General features: G+C 39.0%; 1 non-coding gene across 1 annotated transcript; it reads left to right on the plus strand.

The window, feature by feature from the left end:
* Positions 1-11,923: 11,923 nt before the first annotated feature.
* Positions 11,924-12,028, plus strand: LOC119867118. The gene has a single exon (XR_005382488.1). It is a non-coding gene; the product is annotated as a U6 spliceosomal RNA (small nuclear RNA).
* Positions 12,029-13,383: the final 1,355 nt, after the last annotated feature.

The raw sequence follows: 13,383 nt of genomic DNA on the forward strand, positions 1-13,383 counted from the left end.
TGCAAATTCTTCTCCGACTGACCTGTTTAAAAAAATTCTTAGCTGAGGGGCAGCACAAAAACAGCCTGAAAGCTGGATTTGACATATGGGCTATAGTTCCCAAACTCTTGCTATAGATTCAATGAATCCCAGTGAAAATCCCAGCATGCTATACCATGGAAATTTATATGGAAACACAAAAGTCCTCACATAGCTAAAGTCTGAAAAAGAACAAAGTAGAAAGACTTATAATACCTGATTTGAAGCTTATTTTCAGTCCCCAATAATCAAGTTAGTATGTATTTAGTAGAAAGCTAGATATATAGATCCTTGGAACTATAAAGGAAGTCCTCAACAAGACTCATGCACATATAGTCATTTGAATCAACAAAAATGGCAAGGCAATTCCACAGAGATCAGATAATCTTTTAAAAACAGTGCTGGAGGGGGGGGAGGAGCAAGATGGCGGAAGAGTAGGGTCCCCAAATCACCTGTCTCCACCAAACTACCTAGAAAACCTTCAAATTATCCTGAAAATCTATGAATTCGGCCTGAGATTTAAAGAGAGACCAGCTGGAATGCAACAGTGAGAAGAGTTCGCGCTTCTATCAAGGTAGGAAGACGGGGAAAAAGAAATAAAGGAACAAAGGCCTCCAAGGGGGAGGGGCCCCGCGAGGAGCCGGGCTGAGGCCGGGGCGAGTGTCCCCAGGACAGGAGAGCCCCGTCCCGGAGACGCAGGAGCTGCACCGACCTTCCCGGGGGAAAGGGGCTCGCAGGGAGGTGGAGCAGGACCCAGGAGGGCGGGGATGCCCTCGGGCTCCCCGGGACAGTAACAGCAACTGCGCGCCCAGGAGAGTGCGCCGAGCTCCCTAAGGGCTGCAGCGCGCACGGCGGGACCCGGCGGGACCAGGAGCAGCTGAAGGGGCTCGGGCGGCGGCTCCGCGGAGGGGGCTGCGCGGCCCCGGGAGCAGCTCGGAGGGGCTCGGGCAGAGGAAGAGGCTCCGTGCGGAGGGGGCTGCGCGGTTCCAGGAGCAGCTCGGCGGGGCTCGGGCGGCGGCTCCGCGGAGGGGGCTGCGCGGCCCGGCAGCGCGAATCCAACAGCGCAGGCTCCGGAGCACAGGGCGCCGGGACACAGCCCAGGATCCCGCCTCCCCCGGGACAGGCAGAGGCCGGGAGGGCCCAGGACAGCGAGGACGCTCCTGCCCCAGCTGAGCAGATCAGCGGCCCCGCCCGGGAGCCTCCAGGCCCTGCAGACGGAATTCCTGCCGGAGCTGAATCCAGGTTTCCAGAGCTGCAGCAGCCACTGGGGCTGTTGCTCCTGCGGCCTCACGGGGTAAACAACCCCCACTGAGCCCTGCACCAGGCAGGGGCACAGCAGCTCCCCCAACTGCTAACACCTGAAAATCAGCACAACAGGCCCCTCCCCCAGAAGATCAGCTAGACGGACAACTTCCAGGAGAAGCCAAGGGACTTAAAGAACACAGAATCAGAAGATACTCCCCTGTGGTTTTCTTTTTTTTTTTTTTTTGTTTTTTGTTTTTTGTTTTTGTTTTTGTTTTGTTTTGCTTTTTGATTTGTTTCCTTCCCCCACCCCCTTTTTTTCTCCTTTCTTTTTCTTTCTCTTTTTCTTCTTTTTTTTTTTCTCGTTTTTTTTTTCTTTTCTTCCCTTTTTTTTTCTCTTTCTCTTTTCTTTCCTTCTTTCTCTCCTCTCTTTTTCTCTTTTTCCCAATACAATTTGCTTTTGGCCACTCTGCACTGAGCAAAATGACTAGAAGGAAAACCTCACCTCAAAAGAAAGAATCAGAAATAGTCCTCTCTCCCACAGAGTTACAAAATCTGGATTACAATTCAATGTCAGAAAGCCAATTCAGAAGCACTATTATACAGCTACTAGTGGCTCTAGAAAAAAGTATAAAGGACTCAAGAGACTTCATGACTGCAGAATTTAGAGCTAATCAGGCAGAAATTAAAAATCAATTGAATGAGATGCAATCCAAACTAGAAGTCCTAACGACGAGGGTGAACGAGGTGGAAGAACGAGTGAGTGACATAGAAGACAAGTTGATAGCAAAGAGGGAAACTGAGGAAAAAAGAGACAAACAATTAAAAGACCATGAAGATAGATTAAGGGAAATAAACGACAGCCTGAGGAAGAAAAACCTACGTTTAATTGGGGTTCCCGAGGGCGCCGAAAGGGACAGAGGGCCAGAATATGTATTTGAACAAATTCTAGCTGAAAACTTTCCTAATCTGGGAAGGGAAACAGGCATTCAGATCCAGGAAATAGAGAGATCCCCCCCTAAAATCAATAAAAACCGTTCAACACCTCGACATTTAATTGTGAAGCTTGCAAATTCCAAAGATAAGGAGAAGATCCTTAAAGCAGCAAGAGACAAGAAATCCCTGACTTTTATGGGGAGGAGTATTAGGGTAACAGCAGACCTCTCCACAGAGACCTGGCAGGCCAGAAAGGGCTGGCAGGATATATTCAGGGTCCTAAATGAGAAGAACATGCAACCAAGAATACTTTATCCAGCAAGGCTCTCATTCAAAATGGAAGGAGAGATAAAGAGCTTCCAAGACAGGCAGCAACTAAAAGAATATGTGACCTCCAAACCAGCTCTGCAAGAAATTTTAAGGGGGACTCTTAAAATTCCCCTTTAAGAAGAAGTTCAGTGGAACAGTCCACAAAAACAAAGACTGAATAGATATCATGATGACACTAAACTCATATCTCTCAATAGTAACTCTGAATGTGAACGGGCTTAATGACCCCATCAAAAGGCGCAGGGTTTCAGACTGGATAAAAAAGCAGGACCCATCTATTTGCTGTCTACAAGAGACTCATTTTAGACAGAAGGATACCTACAGCCTGAAAATAAAAGGTTGGAGAACCATGTACCATTCGAATGGTCCTCAAAAGAAAGCAGGGGTAGCCATCCTTATATCAGATAAACTAAAATTTACCCCAAAGACTGTAGTGAGAGATGAAGAGGGACACTATATCATACTTAAAGGATCTATTCAACAAGAGGACTTAACAATCCTCAATATATATGCTCCGAATGTGGGAGCTGCCAAATATATAAATCAATTATTAACCAAGGTGAAGAAATACTTAGATAATAATACACTTATACTTGGTGACTTCAATCTAGCTCTTTCTATACTCGATAGGTCTTCTAAGCAAAACATCTCCAAAGAAACGAGAGCTTTAAATGATACACTGGACCAGATGGATTTCACAGATATCTACAGAACTTTACATCCAAACTCAACTGAATACACATTCTTCTCAAGCGCACATGGAACTTTCTCCAGAATAGACCACATATTGGGTCACAAATCGGGTCTGAACCGATACCAAAAGATTGGGATTGTCCCCTGCATATTCTCGGACCATAATGCCTTGAAATTAGAACTAAATCACAACAAGAAGTTTGGAAGGACCTCAAACACATGGAGGTTAAGGACCATCCTGCTAAAAGATAAAAGGGTCAACCAAGAAATTAAGGAAGAATTAAAAAGATTCATGGAAACTAATGAGAATGAAGATACAACCGTTCAAAATCTTTGGGATGCAGCAAAAGCAGTCCTAAGGGGGAAATACATCGCAATACAAGCATCCATTCAAAAACTGGAAAGAACTCAAATACAAAAGCTAACCTTACACATAAAGGAGCTAGAGAAAAAACAGCAAATAGATCCTACACCCAAGAGAAGAAGGGAGTTAATAAAGATTCGAGCAGAACTCAACAAAATCGAGACCAGAAGAACTGTGGAACAGATCAACAGAACCAGGAGTTGGTTCTTTGAAAGAATTAATAAGATAGATAAACCATTAGCCAGCCTTATTAAAAAGAAGAGAGAGAAGACTCAAATTAATAAAATCATGAATGAGAAAGGAGAGATCACTACCAACACCAAGGAAATACAAACGATTTTAAAAACATATTATGAACAGCTATACGCCAATAAATTAAGCAATCTAGAAGAAATGGACGCATTCCTGGAAAGCCACAAACTACCAAAACTGGAACAGGAAGAAATAGAAAACCTGAACAGGCCAATAACCAGGGAGGAAATTGAAGCAGTCATCAAAAACCTCCCAAGACACAAGAGTCCAGGGCCAGATGGCTTCCCAGGAGAATTTTATCAAACGTTTAAAGAAGAAATCATACCTATTCTCCTAAAGCTGTTTGGAAAGATAGAAAGAGATGGAGTACTTCCAAATTCGTTCTATGAAGCCAGCATCACCTTAATTCCAAAGCCAGACAAAGACCCCGCCAAAAAGGAGAATTACAGACCAATATCCCTGATGAACATGGATGCAAAAATTCTCAACAAGATACTGGCCAATAGGATCCAACAGTACATTAAGAAAATTATTCACTATGACCAAGTAGGATTTATCCCTGGGACACAAGGCTGGTTCAACACCCGTAAAACAATCAATGTGATTCATCATATCAGCAAGAGAAAAACCAAGAACCATATGATCCTCTCATTGGATGCAGAGAAAGCATTTGACAAAATACAGCATCCATTCCTGATCAAAACTCTTCAGAGTGTAGGGATAGAGGGAACACTCCTCGACATCTTAAAAGCCATCTACGAAAAGCCCACAGCAAATATCATTCTCAATGGGGAAGCACTGGGAGCCTTTCCTCTAAGATCAGGAACAAGACAGGGATGTCCACTCTCACCACTGCTATTCAACATAGTACTGGAAGTCCTAGCCTCAGCAATCAGACAACAAAAAGACATTAAAGGCATTCAAATTGGCAAAGAAGAAGTCAAACTCTCCCTCTTCGCCGATGACATGATACTCTACATAGAAAACCCAAAAGTCTCCACCCCAAGATTGCTAGAACTCATACAGCAATTCGGTAGCGTGGCAGGATACAAAATCAATGCCCAGAAGTCAGTGGCATTTCTATACACTAACAATGAGACTGAAGAAAGAGAAATTAAGGAGTCAATCCCATTTACAATTGCACCCAAAAGCATAAGATACCTAGGAATAAACCTCACCAAAGATGTAAAGGATCTATACCCTCAAAACTATAGAACACTTCTGAAAGAAATTGAGGAAGACACAAAGAGATGGAAAAATATTCCATGCTCATGGATTGGCAGAATTAATATTGTGAAAATGTCAATGTTACCCAGGGCAATATACACATTTAATGCAATCCCTATCAAAATACCATGGACTTTCTTCAGAGAGTTAGAACAAATTATTTTAAGATTTGTGTGGAATCAGAAAAGACCCCGAATAGCCAGGGGAATTTTAAAAAAGAAAACCATATCTGGGGGCATCACAATGCCAGATTTCAGGTTGTACTACAAAGCTGTGGTCATCAAGACAGTGTGGTACTGGCACAAAAACAGACACATAGATCAGTGGAACAGAATAGAGAATCCAGAAGTGGACCCTGAGCTTTATGGGCAACTAATATTCGATAAAGGAGGAAAGACTATCCATTGGAAGAAAGACAGTCTCTTCAATAAATGGTGCTGGGAAAATTGGACATCCACATGCAGAAGAATGAAACTAGACCACTCTCTTGCACCATACACAAAGATAAACTCAAAATGGATGAAAGATCTAAATGTGAGACAAGATTCCATCAAAATCCTAGAGAAGAACACAGGCAACACCCTTTTTGAACTCGGCCATAGTAACTTCTTGCAAGATACATCCACGAAGGCAAAAGAAACAAAAGCAAAAATGAACTATTGGGACTTCATCAAGATAAGAAGCTTTTGCACAGCAAAGGATACAGTCAACAAAACTCAAAGACAACCTACAGAATGGGAGAATATATTTGCAAATGACATATCAGATAAAGGGCTAGTTTCCAAGATCTATAAAGAACTTATTAAACTCAACACCAAAGAAACAAACAATCCAATCATGAAATGGGCAAAAGACATGAACAGAAATCTCACAGAGGAAGACATAGACATGGCCAACATGCATATGAGAAAATGCTCTGCATCACTTGCCATCAGGGAAATACAAATGAAAACTACAATGAGATACCACCTCACACCAGTGAGAATGGGGAAAATTAACAAGGCAGGAAACAACAAATGTTGGAGAGGATGCGGAGAAAAGGGAACCCTCTTACACTGTTGGTGGGAATGTGAACTGGTGCAGCCACTCTGGAAAACTGTGTGGAGGTTCCTCAAACAGTTAAAAATATACCTGCCCTACGACCCAGCAATTGCACTGTTGGGGATTTACCCCAAAGATACAAATGCAATGAAACGCTGGGACACCTGCACCCCGATGTTTCTAGCAGCAATGGCCACGATAGCCAAACTGTGGAAGGAGCCTCGGTGTCCAACGAAAGATGAATGGATAAAGAAGATGTGGTTTATGTATACAATGGAATATTACTCAGCTATTAGAAATGACAAATACCCACCATTTGCTTCAACGTGGATGGAACTGGAGGGTATTATGCTGAGTGAAGTAAGTCAGTCAGAGAAGGACAAACATTATATGTTCTCATTCATTTGGGGAATATAAATAATAGTGAAAGGGAAAATAAGGGAAGGGAGAAGAAATGTGTGGGAAATATCAGAAAGGGAGACAGAACATAAAGACTGCTAACTCTGGGAAACGAACTAGGGGTGGTAGAAGGGGAGGAGGGCGGGGGGTGGGAGTGAATGGGTGACGGGCACTGGGTGTTATTCTGTATGTTAGTAAATTGAACACCAATAAAAAAATAAATTAAAAAAAAAAAAAAAAACAGTGCTGGAACAATTGGATATCCATGTGGAGTAAGAAAAAAAAAAAGCAAGAGTCCTTAGCTTGGGGAAAAAACTAAGAATAAGTCTTCGGTTAGGCAAAGATTCCTCAATAAAACACAAAAGTCATGGACTATTTAAAAAATCAATAAAATGCTAAATTTTATCAAAATGTAAAACCTATGTTCTTTGTAAGACACTCTTATGGAAATGGAAGGACAAGTCACAACCAGAGAAAATACATTTGCAAAGCATATATCTGAAAAAGAACTTTCATCTAGAACAAAAATAAGCAAAACAAGTCCATTGGCTAAGTCTGATGTGCCATTTGTTTTAGTCAATAAAGTTTTATTGATACACAGCCATATTCATCCATTTAGGTCTCAAGTGCTGTTTTCATGATACAAGGCCAGAGTTGAAATTGTTGCAACAGAAATCACATGGCCCATAAAGCCTAAAATATTCACTTTCTGGCCCTTTAAAGAAAATGTTTACCAATCCCTGATTTAGAATGTGTAAAGAACTTGTACAGCATATCAAGACAAACTTCCAATTTTCAAAAATGATAAAACATTTGAATAGGAACTTCACAAATGAAGATATATGAATGGCAAGTAAATATGAAAACCTGCTCAACATCATTAATGATTAGAGAAATGCAAACTAAAACCATGATGAGATACTGTTACATAACAATTGGAATGGCTAAAATTAAAGACTGTTCATACCAACTAAACAAGTGGGGAAGGAGCAAATAGAATCCTCAAGCATTGCTAGTGGAAGTGTAAGATGATACCATCACCACTGATCATTTGATAATTTCATAAAAAGCTAAACATACACATGCTATACAACTCAGTCATTCTTCTCCTAAAGAAATAAAATATGTCCATTCAAAGACATGTCTGTGAATATCCATGACAGTTTAATGTTACAGCCCCAAACTAGAAATGACACAAATGTCTATCAGCAGCTGGACGGATAAACACAGGGCAGTACATACATTCAATGAAATACTACTCAGCAATAAAAAGTACGTGCTGCTCAATACATGCAACTCAATTATGAGACAAAAACCCAATTTTCAAAAATGGTGAATCTCATAATATTTATGCTGAGTGAAGGAAATGAAAGCAGCTAGATAATAAAAAGTACATATCATATTGTATTTTTAAATAAATTCTAGAAAATGGAAAATAATCTAAAATGACAGAAAGTAGATTAGTGGGCACACAGGCTATGGAGAGGGGAAATCAAGGAAAGATGACAAAGGGGCACGAAGAACTTTTGAGTGATAGAAATGTTCATGATTGTGGCTGTTTTAATGGTTTCTAGGTCATATATATGTCAAAACTCATCAAATTTTACACTTAAAAATGCCAGTTCGTTGTACATCAGTCTCAGCTCAATAAAGTCATACAAAAATGGAAATTTTTCTGGGATAGTATTTCCATAGCCACAATTTCTCCATAGATATTATTTTTGGAGTGTTACTTGTATGGGAAAAATAATTACAGTGACATTCAGCCTAGCTACTCAAATTGTTGTCTGAGGAGCAGCAGCTTTGGCACTGACTGAGCTTGTCAGAAATGCTGAGTTCTTTCACTAACCCAGCCGCCACCCCAGAGCTTTTGATCAGAATACACATTTTGAAAAAGTCTCCAGGCAACTTGCATGCAGTAAAGTTTAAGAAACACTGTACAAGAGACAACAGCTTTGGTTCAATTGAAAAGTAAAAATCAGTACTAATATTCCTCATCAGAGATGTTATTTAAAAGATTCCTTTTATCATGTTGTGGGTATTACCAGAGAATTCTAAAATACCTTTTGATTCTGATCCCACAGTCCCACGTCATTGCCTATTTTCTACTGGGGTTGCCACCACTTTTCACACATGTACTTTCCTCCAGTATCTCCCTCCCTTGCATTTTCCTCATATGTAGCATAATTGTTCAGGTTTGTTTTTGTTTTAAGTCAGCTCCATGCCTGGTGGAGCCCAAAGCAGGGCTTGAACTCATGACCCTGAGATCAAGACCTGGACTGATCAAGAGTCAGATCTTAACCAACTGAGCCACCAGAGCCCCATAAATGTTCATATTTTTAGAGGGAAGATTAAGTGTTTGTAATGTCTTTAAAATTATATTGTGCTCCTTTGCCTTCATTTCTATGCAGAACTCTTGAGCATTGAGGTAAACTGGGGCAAAGGGTGATTTCAGAGAGCTAGTCTCCTAACTTGAGTCAAAATCTCTGAAATGAACACTAGAAATTGAGAGAAATAAATGAGAAAAAAACTTAACCATGTAAGTAATTATCTACTTAATTCTTTAAAAAAACTTATAGTAAAATAAATACAACCCAAAGAGATGAAATAGAAATAAAGATTTGAAAAGAAACTAATATAAAGCAAGTGTATTGAGAAAAGAACACACACTAAGGAAAATAGTACCTTACTTCATACAACTTTTGACAGATTTTAGTGTGCTTTCACATTCATTATTTCATTTAATCTTTTCTATAAATCTATGATATAAGAAGTCAACTGTTATTATCGCCATTTTCCAGTTATATTATTTATCCAGTCTTGCTCAGCTGGGGATTCAAATCCTGTTGTTCCAACTTCCAGCTTACCAGCCCACATTGTATGTATGAAATGTCCTTGCAGGAGACAGTAAAGATCTCTTTCAAGTTTCACATATAAGCGGTTCAATTAAAGACTAAAACAAACACTCTGGGGCATTTGCTCTCATGACAAGCCAAAGTCTGAAAGGGTTTGATATTAAAATCAAAATTGCCTTTGAGTTACAAAAGCACATAAACACATCTTTATCTCCAAAACTCTGACTGTCTTTTTACCTAAAATGAAAAAGCAGGCAGTTAAAAAAAAAAAATCTGGGTAGGAGGAATTTTTTTTTTAATCTGGAGAGGTTTTTTTCCCCATAAAGTAGTTAATTCTAGTGAGTTCCAGATGTCGTATTTTAAAAGGCACTGTTCTCAGACCTTTCTATCACCCAAAGAAATCCTCCTTCTTTAGGTAAATTTACTATATTTCTACTACCTTTTATTCTGGAGTCAACCATCTACTGTATCCTTTTTTTCCCTTCTCTTAAATGACGGTTCTCCTTGATTTCTTTCTTATTAAAGGGCTTGACAGAGATAGATAAAAATGACACCTAGGAAAGAACATTTCTGCTCCTGGGAGTCATCAAGTTTCAAACTTAAACTTGGAAAAGTATCTGAAGCAAGCCAAAATGAACACAGAGCAAGCACAAAGACAAATGTTCTTTTTTCTTCTTTTTTAGTTTGAGGGAAAGAGATTATTTTGTTTTGTTTTGTTTTACATTTGGTCAGTTGGCACACTGCATAGTTAATTTGAGATTTTTTTCCCCCTTTCTCATTTCAGTTACTTTAGATGTGTCTTACATTAGCTTTTCTTTAAGTCTTGAAGGGAGTTGGCCTCCATTCCCCCAATTGGAACAATAGTTTCTCTCGGTTGACAGTGCCAGCTACATATATTATCTGTCCTGTTCCCAGCAGGAACATTCCAGTGACTGCTTAGAAAAATTAGTCACATGGATTTTTAGACTGGGGAGGGGTTGGCTAGCTTCAGTTGTCATCTTTGTGAGAAAATTGAACTGTTTCTTTTCATGTCTCCCATTTACCTATTTTAGACTTTTATAAATGCTACTACACCTTTTCTTCATGACAGTTAAGAATGAGCCCATCTTTGAAATCCTCCAAGAACTGGGGGCACATTTAGCCTGTTAATGCTTCTTTCTTGGCCCAATTCCACTTAGGCTAATTACATTCTGTTTAAAAAAAAACTCCTTGCATTTTCATTTGGAGATGAAAAAGATTGTTTTTCAACCTTCTCTTCTGAGCTTTAAAACTCTACCCTCAAAAGCCCAGCATGGATCCATCCAAAGTTGCCTAAGGACAATTCCCAGAGTGTGGGAGAATCCAAAAGTACACAGCCATTCCCAGAGGATAAAGTGGCCATCCTTGCACCCAGTCTTCAAAGAAAAATATATGATTATCTAGCTGCAGAAGGTTGCCCTTTGCTTTAAAAAGACATACTTCTTTATCAAGGGATAGTGATGACATACTTCAGGATCCACACCAAATACCATCCAAAAGAGACGGGAATTCCCTGGAAACACATTGTCTGTTCCTTTTTTGAAAATGAAAAGCACTGCAAAGTAATCCAAAAAGTCAAATTCTTATAGTTTCTAACCTCTTCTTTGATGCTACATGTTGCATGCTCCAAATATGTTTAGCATGCTACATTCATTGAAATATATACCTCCCATGATGTCTCTTTTTTGCTACAATCTTTACAACAAGAGCTCTTCCCTTTTATTTCAATTGAATAAAGCAATGTGACATTTGCCCTTGTTATTTTAGCTTTATTTCAGAAATTTCTAAAACACTTGTCTCTGCAAGATTTCCTTGACATTGAGGCACAGGAAATTGCTCTAGGCTCTGCTGACTCAACATTTACACATTTTTCTTCTGATGAAATATTTGTTTGCTTTAAAACTAAATGATGTAATGCAACTAAAACAATATAGAATTATACTAATTATGGTCTAAGTTGACAGATTTAGATGGAATCATATTTTATGTCTGTTCTTGTAGTATATATAGTCATTATCTGTCAAGTATTCACATGCAGTTTGGGAATTTTCACAACCAACAAAGTCAGAACTCCAAACCAACAACCTAAAAAAGGGGGGGGGGGTAAACTTCAAAAGACTTACAGGTTTAGTTTATACAGTACCACCAAGAAGGGATCATGAACAAATTCATTTTGCTAGTCTTTGTGACTAGAAAGTTCCCACGATTAAGCACTGGGGAAGGGAAAGAGGATATATCTTTTTCTTTAATTTTATTGCATATTTTTAATTTAATGCCAATACAGTTAACATACAGTGGTATATTAGTTTCAGGTGTACAATATATGATTTAACAATTCTTTACAACATTCGGTACTCATCATGGCAGGGGTACCTCTTCATTTTAAGATTCATGAACAGTCTAAAAATAGGTTCATGGGAGGTTTACCCTTAGTGTCACACTTTCACATTTTCAATTACAAGTTTTGTATAAATGTAAAATCATGTTTGTTTATGTCTCATAAGTAGACTTAATAACAAGCTTTCTTATACAAAAAAAATTGCAAGTTGTGCTTACTTCGGCAGCACATATACTAAAATTGGAACAATACAGAGATTAGCATGGCCCCTGTGCAAAGGATGACATGCAAATTCATGAAGCCTTCCATATTTTTGAAACAACAAATATTGGCAAGGATGTGGAGAAAGAGGAACCCTCTTGCACTGTTGATGGGAATGCAAGCTGGTGTAGTGTGGAAATTCCTCAAGAGGATAAAAATAGAGCTACCCTATGACCCAGCAATTGCACTACTGGGTATTTACCCCAAAGATACAGATGTAGATCTATATATCTATATCTATATCTATATCTATGTCTATGTCTATGTCTATATCTATATCTATATATACCCACAATGGAATATTAGTCAACAGAAGTGATGAATACCTACCATTTGCTTTGACAAATGGAGGGTATGGTGCTGAGTGAAATAAGTCAATCAGAGAAAGACAATTATCATATGGTTTCACTCATGTGGAATATAAAAAAGTACTGAAAGGGGCTATAAGAGAAAGTAGGGAAACTGAGTGGGGAAAAATTAGAGAGGAAGACAAACCATGAGAGGCTCCTAACTCTGGGAAACAGAAGGGTGGGGGGTGGGGTAACTGGGGGATGGGCACTAAGGAGGGCACTTGATGGAATGAGCACTGGGTGTTATATGTTAGCAAATTAAATGTAAATAAAATCAAAACAACTAAAAAAATCACAAGTTGCAAAAAAAATCTTGCTGAGCTCAATGAGAGGGTAGGAAAGTGCCTTCATCTATGGAACAGAATTCTGATAACAGAAGCACTGAAGAACAACATGTGAAGGAATATAAAGAAATGCAGCATGCTTAATAAGAGAGAAATTCCACTGAATCTTTATGGTCTCTCTTCACCACTAGTTCTAAGGCACTATTTGAACATGAAAGAATCCCAGATCCTTCAGATATATTTTCTTTTACTATCCAAATTATAGAATGTCATGGCTCTTTCAGTAGTTCTGTCCTACATTTTTAAGTTTCTAAGAATACATAAAGTGATAACTAGACTTCCTAATATAAAGTGCTAACCTCCCTCTGAGGGACCAGAATCTATATAAACCAGTTCTTAACATTTTCTCTTACTTTCTCTCTGAATCTCACTAAAGATATTCCAATGAGTGTCTAATAAGACTAAAGTTATATAGGCTCTTTAGTGATTTTCTTAGTTACTTTGACAAAAGATAAATTTTTTCTTTTCATACTAGAAAATTTGACGCAAGGAACTGATTTCCACTTCAACATGTAATAACAGTAGAAGAAGCTACAGGTCATTTGTTGAGCTTCTCAGCTGCTTAGAGCTCTTTAAAATGATGTAATTTTGATGGCAGCAACAACCCAAGGGGACAAAAGAAAATATTATAATGCCAATGACCTCTGCTGCTAGGGAAACATGAAAATTTAGGATTTAAAATGACAAAATGCTTTAACAATGTTATAGTCCCCCT

Source organism: Canis lupus, chromosome 31 (assembly GCF_011100685.1).
Source record: "Canis lupus familiaris isolate Mischka breed German Shepherd chromosome 31, alternate assembly UU_Cfam_GSD_1.0, whole genome shotgun sequence".
NCBI classification, from domain to species: domain Eukaryota; kingdom Metazoa; phylum Chordata; class Mammalia; order Carnivora; family Canidae; genus Canis; species Canis lupus.